The 10381-nt window shown below is 35.0% G+C and overlaps 1 long non-coding RNA gene across 1 annotated transcript in view; it reads right to left on the bottom strand.

Annotated features, from left to right (window-relative positions):
• Positions 1-1072: 1072 nt before the first annotated feature.
• Positions 1073-10381, bottom strand: part of LOC125614485 — an 18423-nt gene continuing 9114 nt past the window's right edge. Inside the window, exons 3-6 of the long non-coding RNA XR_007345065.1 lie at positions 9839-9934; positions 8222-8316; positions 5996-6070; positions 1073-2455 (exon numbers count right to left, since the gene is read on the bottom strand). This is a non-coding gene — a long non-coding RNA (uncharacterized LOC125614485). The remainder of the gene's footprint in view (positions 2456-5995; positions 6071-8221; positions 8317-9838; positions 9935-10381) is intronic.

Here is a 10381-nt window from a genome sequence, read left to right as displayed (position 1 = left end):
CTGCAGCTAGGTTCAGAGGCTACAGCTCTCACTGTAATAAATTAATCCCCCTGAACCCCAATTCAGGCAGTTTCAGAACTTTATACCCAGTGTGTAAGGGGAGGAACTTCTGCAGAAGTTCACACACAAGTAGCTTTTTTCTTTTGCTGTTCTGGGCAAGTTAACCCTTCAAGGACCAATTCTAACTTCTTAATAAATTTCACTATAAGACATATAAATTGGTGACCATTTTAGAATGCATACCAAATTCTAAAATTGCTAGGAAGAATGTCTAACCAATGGCATGTTTCAACATTCAAGAGAAAGATACACAGGTATCACTAATTATTATTTGAGCAAGTGTTAACCCTGCAGGTCCTAGAAATCCTGTGGCTGACTATTCTTGCCCCCATTTTATGGAGGAGAAGCTGGGTCACCTAGCGCTGTTCCCTGTCTTATCCTCCAGCATGCCTTTACATGGAAAGTAGGTCCAGGACACCCTGGAGCAGGACCCCACACTCACTGGAACCGGGAGGGTCCCACATCACCCTCCCTCTTGAGATAGGGGGCATTGAGTCTCAAAGTTGGAATGAGAAGATTAGAGTCTGGGATCTCTTCCTCTCCCAACACCCCAGGGAATTTCAGCCACCATGGACAGGGCACCCACACCCTCACTGGGACCAAACACTTGGAAGTGAGTCCCCGTTCTCAAAACAAATCACATCAGCCTCCATTAAAAAGTTGTCATGGTCACCAAAATGCCATCAGGTTTCTATGGCAACCACTATGCACAGGCCTATCACCGACATCTGAAAAGCCTTTGCACATCCATATATCATAATTCATAAGTTTGTAAGAAAACACTAGTGTTGCTCAGGTCCTCTCCCTTCAATAATTTTGGTAATAGGCAGACCTTCAGAATACTTGTCTGCTTTGCCCTCAAGGGGTAAGTCTTATATTAGGATCAAAGCTCTACTCCCCTTTATGTGTCTCACTAGCTTCTCAGTTTTTTCCTATAGATTTACTTCCTAATATTTGGATTGTGATATATTTCCTATAGATTTACTTCCTAATATTTGGATTGTGATTATATTCATGCTCTGAATATAATCCTTGCTGCTCTGTCACTGCGGCTTATCTTAAAACTGACACAGTTTTTTTTTTTCCTTCCTTTCTTTTCTCCTTATCCCTAACCATGAGGGAAGCAAGATGAACCTTCTTCTGGTCCTAGGCCCAGTTATTTGTCCTTAAACTCATGCAACACAGGATGAATTCATGACTAGTGCCAGAAGTTCTAAGAAATGGCTACCTCTAAAGGCTACAAGTGAATTATGTCCCTTGACAGGGCACAGCTGGAAAACAGACTGTATCATCAGTTTAAAAGCCCTCTGTTTCCCCTGAGAGAATCACAGTCTCTGGGGCACGAGCCCCCATGCTTCTCCTTTGCTAGTAAAGTAATAAAACAACTTTCTTTTCTCCAAACCTTGACTCACTATTGGATTAGCCTCAGGGAGGACAAAGCTTTTAGTAACAGGATCTTTGAAGGGCTAAAATATGCTCCTACTCTGAGCTTTAAACCAACTAAGCAATATGTTTGAAGAATAAAGAGAAGCAATATATTGACTTGATTTTTATAAAGGTAATATTGACTTAGATTTGCTAATCAGTTGACCTCCTAAATGAACCCCAGAACAGACTCATCCAACTGACAGTACTGTTTTGGGATAGTCACAAAGTCCAAGGACTGCAATGCACATCTATCTGCTGTCTGCTGAAGGAGTCCTGTTCTAGGTGCTTAAAGAAAGTGAATTCCTTGCAAAGGGATCCTGCAGCAGGAGAAGGTGTTTTCAGGTACCTTCTTTGAGAAACACTTCTCAACATAAATAAAGGTGCCTTGTTCAGAATGAAGAGTCACTAAACCAGCCTGCAAGGCTTTCCTTATGGAGTGGTTTATATCAACATCCTCTCAGTATCTTCATTAATGTGACTGAAGTAGAGGCTCAAAATTCCAAGGTAGCTTGACAAGCAAAATTGTGAAAATTACCCTTGGAAATCTCTTCAAGAAAAAATTGATGAAATCTTCAGAAATCTACATACATACATACATACATGCACAGACTACTGTCAAAATTATAATGAAGGTTCACCTTCAAAAAAAGAGAATTTCTTATCTAATAATAACATATCACAAAAGAAGTAAAGTTCATCAGAAACATAATATTTTGGATATCCATTTCTGTTAATCAACTGCCACAACAACCTGAGGTTCAGCCTTAGGTCTAAGGTAACCATTATAAAAACTCACTGCTCATTGTTTAGCCTTCCTCTAGATGAAGGAAACAAATAACTCCCTGATACACCATGAGTTCAAAGTTTTGATGACAATAGTTGCTCTCCTTTTTAGTGTTTCATCAGGCCATAAGAGCTGTTTCACATTGTACCTCTCTCTGAAAAGTCCCAAATCCAGTTCCACCTGCTGGAAAGACAGGAACATCTTGTAACTCATGTGAGTGACAGATCACACCAGGGAAGCAAGGCATGGTTTCTGTCTAATTATTACGGGATCATTTTATATGTTAACATTTGTGTAGAAAATTCTGACCTGGACTTCATCACCAGGGCAGGGTCCTCAGATGAGATAGTATCTAGCCCCAATGCATCAGAATGTCAGATATCTGCTTCCTCACACAAATCCAAGAATTAATAGAATTTCTTTGACATATAGTTGTTCATTCTTCCATTCACTAATAACTGAAATTTTTGTACTGAGCTCATAATCCATGCTATTCTACTAATGGCATCTCATTATCTCTAAAGTAAAAATAAAAAGGTATGAAGAAAAATGAATATATGAACAACTTCAAAGGTTAACCTGGGATGAGATGGCTCCTTCACATTTACTTTTAAACTTGCTCAAGTAACAAGGAAATGAAGATTTTTAAATTCCTCCATCTAGCCAAAGGCTCTCACTTCTACTATGTCTTTCTCTTTTTCTGTTCTCTCTATTCTTCTTCTTCAAAGTTCCATGAAACCTTTTATATTTTTCCCTGTATTTTATTCTATTACTGTTAATATTCTTCACTTGCCCCTGACTCCTTATCCCATTGTACTTGGGCTCCTGTCACCAGGACTGCAATGAAAATGATCTCACCAAGGTCATAAACCACTTTTTTGTAACTAGAGTCAACTGTTTTGTATGGCTATACCAACACATGGGTATTAAATTCAACAACCTTTTAAAATGTATATGTTTTGCAGACTACATATCTTACTTAACAATAAACCTTTAACAGTTATTCAGGCTCTGGAGTATCATGTATTGGGTACAATTTTAAGATGTCCTACTCACTATCTGTGCACTCTTGGGCAAAGTCATTATTATCTTGTCCCTCATTTTTTAACAATGCAATGAATATTGCCACAATATTTACCTTATTATGAGCTATAAGCATTACATGGTCAATACCTTACAAATATTTGACACAGAGTACATTTCTTTCTTTTTTTCTCCATCTTTAATGGTTATTCATATCTCAACTATCCCTATAGCAGAGGCTTGGGTTTACTTATAATAAATAACCTGCAAGGTATATTGTTAGAGACAAGACTATCACAAAAATAAATGTGTGATGAAAGCTTATCATTTGTAGATAAATATATAAATGTATGCATTTAAATATAAATATTTGAAAATGTAGGAAATTATATAAATATGTAAGTACCTACATATGAAAACTTGTAGAATACTATTATTTAGATGGAAACATTAGCAGACCTTCTTTTCTGGTAGTTTATTGGAGGATAATGCTATTTATTTACTTTCCTATGATATCCAATTTTAACTATAGTCGACATCTATTACTCTTGCAATTATATGAAATAATGAAGCAGAAGTAAAACTTACACATTATAGGACCCAACCACACTGAAGACACTGACTTTGAGAACAGGGTTGCAAGGGGTGAATATTCTGCAAATTTCAAGCCACACTGATAATAAATACTTTAAATTTCTGCCTAGTCAATTGGAAAAAATCAAATATAGTGTTATTTGGTTGCATTCTATCCTCACAAAAGATATGTTAAGGTCCTAACCCCAGATATCTGTGAATGTGGACTCTTTTGGAATTGGGGTGCTTGTAAATGTGATCAAGTTAAGATGAGCTCTTTGGGGTAGGCTCTAATCAATATGCTCTGTCAATAAGAGCTGTGGCCCATTGAAGCTAGAGTCATGCAGAGACAATAACATGTGATGATAGGGGCAGAGATCAGAATGAAGTTGCTGTATATCAGGAACATCAAGTATCCATGGGCTATGAAAAGAAAAAATAAGATTTTTCCCAGAGACTCAAAGTAAGCAAGGCCCAGCTAACACAGGATTTCAGACTTTCAGCATCTAAAACTGCAAGAGACTAAATGTTAGTTTCTTAACCCACAAATTTGGAGTAAATTATTAGAGCAGTCCTAGGATATAATATAGTACTTTTTATTAACATATTTTTTGTTTGCTGTGATTAACAGTAAGGTGTAGCACTTATGATAAGAGCAAAAGTAGCATATACTACAATACATATATTCACTCAGGAGTCACACAGACTATGTTCAAATATAAGCCTTATCACTTGATAACTCTGCCCTGGCTCTGCCTACATTCCCTTATGTTTAAGGTTATAGTAAGGATGAAATGAGTAAGTAAAAGTTCACACTTACAATAGTGTCAGGAATTGAGAAAGCCCCAATAAGTATTAAGCATTTTATCATTATTTTCACACCTGAATTGACTATTATTGTCTCTACAGATAATTTTTGATTATATAGATTTTTTTGATTGGCATGAATTCACCTTCATGATGTTTATCATTTTAAAAGTGGTTTATAAAGGTGTGTAAATAGTATATTATCTCTTTTCTTAAATATATTTACATTTGTATAGTAAATTTTCTGAAAAAAATATTTTCAAGTGTTTTTAGTGCTTCTCTTCAATTCCCACTGTCTCCAAAAGCAAAGGGGCCAGGCTAGGATCCCAATATTCTCTTCAAGGGCAGGCCCCAAATGGCCAACTTCCTTCTACTAGATCCATATCCTAAAGGTTTTACCACTTCCCAGTAGTGCTAAGGCTGGCAACAAAGCCCTTAGTGTATGGGCCTTTGGGGGATATTTAACATACAAATCATGAGAGGAAGCTTCTTGTTTCAGTATCAAAATGGAAGGTAAAAAGAGAAGAATGCCTCAAATAAAAAATAAGAAGGCAATGATTTTCATCCAAATTTCCACCATACTTAGTGTATCATCCTCCAAAGAAATTGCATTAAAAATTTCATTTTTCTGCTTCAAATACAATTGATTTCTATGAGATAGTCATATTCAAGTCATCTCTTGTGGTAGAGAGAATAAAGGGAAATATATAGAGAGAGATACTGAAGTATTATATATCATATACTTCTATTGTTTTGCTCATTTCTATTCATAAAGTCCCTCTGATTTAAATATTGGTACACTCATTTTATAGACCAGCAAATTCAGGATCTCTAAGGGTATCTCCCCACTACAGGGTCATATTTATTATTGCAAGACATGCTTGTGTACATATATATATTCCTTATCCATATTATCATGTTATGCATGATTTTTAGCAATATATTTTCTTTGCTCAAGTTCATAACTCAGTATTAATTTGCATTCTTTTAGTTGTTGAAAATTTGGTATATTTTAAAAAATTTAATTGGTATGTATATTGTGTTTTATGCACATTATCCATTTATATCATTTGACTATGTCTCTACTTGTTAATAAGATTTCATTACATATCAAGATACTAATTAGTAAAGTGAAGCATTGGAAAAAAAGAAACCTTTGGAATAAAGCAATCACACTAAGTACTAAGCTAAAAGAGAGTAAATAAAACAAGGGAGTGAAAAACTATACAGTTTCTGTGCTTAAAAGCAATAAATTAAAACTGAGCACAAATGATTAAAAGAAACTGATCATATTAATAAAGGTTAATGGGCTTAACTTACCATCTATTAAAAGAAAATTATTTCAGATTGCCTATTAAAACAAAATCCAAAATGATGCTTCTTCAAGAAATATACCTAAAGAAAGTATTCAAATAGGTTAAAAAGTAAAATAAATAAATATATGCCAGGCAATTGCCAATAAGAAGAAAGTGAGGGTAATAGTCTTGATAAGTAACAGAGAAGGATTCAGGCTAAAATGAATTTAAAGAGACCAAAAACATAGGTGATAAAGCTAAATTGGCTGTAATTCACAAAGAAGATATGAGATATTAATAATTATGTACTCAATCATAGAGCAAAAAATATTGATAGAGCAATAGCTATAATTGGTCCAAGCAGAAATAGGAAAAATACACTTAGATAATTCTAGCACACTTGTCATAACCAAAATATGTACAAGTGGAGCAAAATTTAATGATTATACAGAAGACCAAAACAACTTAATACCAAGGGTATATCTTAGAAATACTAAATTGAGACATCTATATCAGATAACTGATATACTTTATAGAGGAGTGTGGAAAATTCACAAAAATTGACTCTAAGACTAAAATGAATCTTGAGAACAAATGAAAATATATTAAAATTACATAATTTGATGAATACAATAATGAAAACACAGCATGTACTAGATAGCTAGTATAGTTATCATGTAACATTTGTGAACATTAAATATCTATATCAATAAGGAAAATAAGTGAACTAAACATTTGACATGAAAACCATAAAGAAAAACACAATATATAAACTAAAAGAGAGCAGATGGAAAGAACAGTTAAATGCAAAAGTAGAAGTGAAAATGTTAATAAACAATCTTCCTATTTAAGATCAGAAAAGTTTAGATGGACTAGAAGCAAACACTGGCATTCTGGATGTTGTACCATATGCTACACTGGGATCTTGATTAAGGTTTCTTCTTGAACTCTTCAAATGTTCCCTCAAATGTAAGGATCAGAGAGTTGTGTATGTTTGTGTTTGTGTGTGTGTGTGTGTGTGTGTGCGTGCGTGCATTTGTGGGCATGTACATACATATGTAAAAACATAAAAATATGCATAGATATAAATATGCAATGTTAAATTAGAGGGAAAAATGAGTACTTTGTTTATGCATCTGTGTACTTATATATAGTGAAATGCAAAAAGAAGTTGTGCATTCTCTTTAGAGAAGCTATCATATGGAATGATAAAGCAATGCATGGGAATGATAAACATTCTAGACAGTGATTATGTCTAGGGGAGAAGGAAGGAGATGCAATCAGGGAGGAAATTTTTTTTCCTTAACCTCAACTAATTTTATAGCTATGTTTGCTTATCTGAAATGTTTCATAACCAGCAAATGTTTTAGGGGATATAGTTTTTCTCATAAATATAATCCATATTAATCTTAGTAAATGGTTTAATATTTGTCTAATTGCAAAGGTTAAAAATATTAATACCAGGCAATAGTACCATGATTAAAGTTAATATCTTATGCCATTCTTGTGGCTATATTGTGCATTCATATATGTACTTCTACTGTATATTTATTATATGTACGTTTCATATGGCTATTATAAGCATGTACAGTGTAGGATTCTGACATTTTTGTTATTGATTTTGTTTTATCTTAAATATTTACATGTGAACAAAGCATTCTGATTCATTGACAAGGCAAAAATATAATCTAACTTTACCATTTTTTTTTATAGTGCTAGAGATCTAATCCAGGGCTTCAAACATGCTAGGCAAGCACTCTTAACACTGAACTCCACTCTCAGGCCCTAGTTTTACTTTGTTTTCTCAGGCCCTAGTTTTTGTCATCTGTCCCAGCCAATTTGATGGCTAATGCATTTGATTAGAAATGCCGTACCTGCATATTAAATAATGTCTGGGTCTGCTCATGAGCATTCTATTGTTATCATTTAATTAGTATGTCAACTGCACTAACCAATGTTCATAAAAATCAAAGATTCATGGAACATTGTTAATACCTGGAACTGTAATCTCCACTCCCATTATTCATCGTTTGGAAGGGTGGTGGAATAATAATAAACAATAATAATAGATGCCAGTAATTATAAAGCATATAGTAGAAAAATCATTTGTTCAAAATCATACACCCAGCAAGTAATGTTTCCCAGGATCCAGTCCGAGCTTATGACACCAAAGCCTATGGCACTAACCACTTTTTCTGTATTAAATTCTCTTCTGCATTAGCCCAGAGGTCAGCAAATGGAAAGGACTCACCCAAGTTCCTGTGGTTCATAGATGTGTCTGTCAACTGGGATACAGGATTGATGATTCCTATCTTCTGTCTAGCTGACCAAAGAAGTCGGGATTTTCTAAATGAAAAGAACCAACAAGATATGTATATGTAAAAGGGGATTTATTAGATTAGATTACACAATCAGAAGCAGGATAAGTCCCACAATGGCCATCTGCCCACTGGAGTGCAAGAGGAACCAATAGCTGCCCAGACCAAGAAGCTGCAGCTTGAGAACAAGAGGGACCAATAATACAGCTCCAGTCCAAGACTAAAGGCCTAGAAACTTCCTGGAGAGTCACTGTAAGTGTCCATATTGAATGAGTGAAAGAGATGATGATTGTTGTTCACAGATGGTGACAGCAGTAATAGACACACTGGTTCAAGAAGAATGGAGCTTGCACCTGCTGCTGCTTCTTCCTTCTTCTGCCTTTTGTTCCATTCAGGCCCCCAGCCTACTGGACAGTGCTGCCTACATTCAGGTCAGATCTCTTCTCTCAGTTTGCTGTCCCACATGCCAATGATGTCTGGAAACACCCTCATATACACACCCAGAAGTCTCTCAACATTCTGTTTCCTGGGTGTCTCTCAATCCTATCAAGTCATAAACCCAGATTAACTATCAAACTGACCCATTATTATTTTTTGCTTTTCTGTATGGTTTTGTCTTCCTGGGGTTCAGTTAGAAATTTCTGTATCCATGTTACACTTGGAAGAAAATAATAGAGCAAAAAAGTAGCTTGAATAAAAGGAATAATGAGATAATAACAAAGTTTACTTCTTGCTGCTACATTTTCAGATGCTTTCTGTTTCCAATAGTTTATTTTATTGAACACAGGTGTTTTCTCTTGGAACCAGCAATATATATCCTAAGAATCTATCCCACAGTTACAATGCAGAAATACAAAAAGGCATAAGCACAAGATCATTCTTGGAAGAACAAACTATAACAGCACAAAACCAGAAATAAGACAGGCTGATTAATAAAAGATTGATTTAAAAATATAAGGTATTGGGCTGGGGTTGTGGTTCAGTAGAGCACTCACCTAGCACATGTGAGGCACTGGGTTTGATCCTCAGCACCACATAAAAATAAATAAATCAATAAATAAATAAAGGTACTGTGTCCAACTACAACTAAATTTTTTTTTAAAAATCTAAGGTATAACTACATCCTAGAGTACAATACAGGTGTCAAAAGCAATGGAAATTTCTTCTTTCTACTGCTATTTAGTTATAAATATATATTGTTAAGAATTCAAGGTGCAGAAAAATGTCTCTGGCTGTTGTTTTCCAATATGGTATGCAATGACCAAATGTTGCTACATGTTTTCAGTTGATTAAGTACACATGAAATTACAAATCCAGTTCCTCAATTGTCCTTACCACATATCCAGTGTCAATGTCCACAGGTAGCTAGTGGCTAGTGTGTTGGACAATGTATACACAGAATATTTTCATCTCTGTGGAAGTTCTATTGGAATCCACCAATCTAGAGTACATTAATTTTTACTTTAAAATAGGAGAAATCTAATGTAAACACAATTGCTTGTGTTTTATAAATTATATGGTTAAACCACAAATTGATAAAAAAGTATTACCTGTAAATTAATGGATCTTTTAATTAAAAGAGAATTCTTCAAAGGAATTACTATGTTCACATGAGATGTTGCCATATGCTACCTAGAACATCAAAACTGAAAAAGATGGAAAATACCAAGTGTTGGCAAGAATATGGAGAAAGTGGAGTTTCATTTGTACAAAGTTGGGAATACAATTTGAAACAACCTATTTGAAAAACTGCTTGGCAGTATGTACTGGGAAAAAATACATATACCCTATGGCTCAGAGATGCCATTTTTATTACCCGCCCAAAAGAAATGAAAATAGGGGTTTATTCAACTTTCATGATATCATTATTCATGATGTCATAAACTGGTGTTATGGTTTGGATGTGAGGTATCCCCCAAAAGCTCATGTGTGAGAAAACGCAATAAGGTTCAGAGGAAAAATGATTGGGTTGTGAGAGTCTTAACCCAATCAGTGACTTAATGTCCTGATAGGAATTAACTGAGTGGTAACTGAAGTGATAGGGTGTGGCTGAAGGAGGTCAGTATTGGGGCGTGGCTTTGTGCCGCAGTCTG

This window comes from Marmota marmota, unplaced genomic scaffold (assembly GCF_001458135.2).
Source record: "Marmota marmota marmota unplaced genomic scaffold, marMar, whole genome shotgun sequence".
Classification (NCBI taxonomy): domain Eukaryota; kingdom Metazoa; phylum Chordata; class Mammalia; order Rodentia; family Sciuridae; genus Marmota; species Marmota marmota.
Note: the sequence above shows the minus strand (reverse complement) of the source record. Positions and strands in the feature narration are given on the sequence as shown.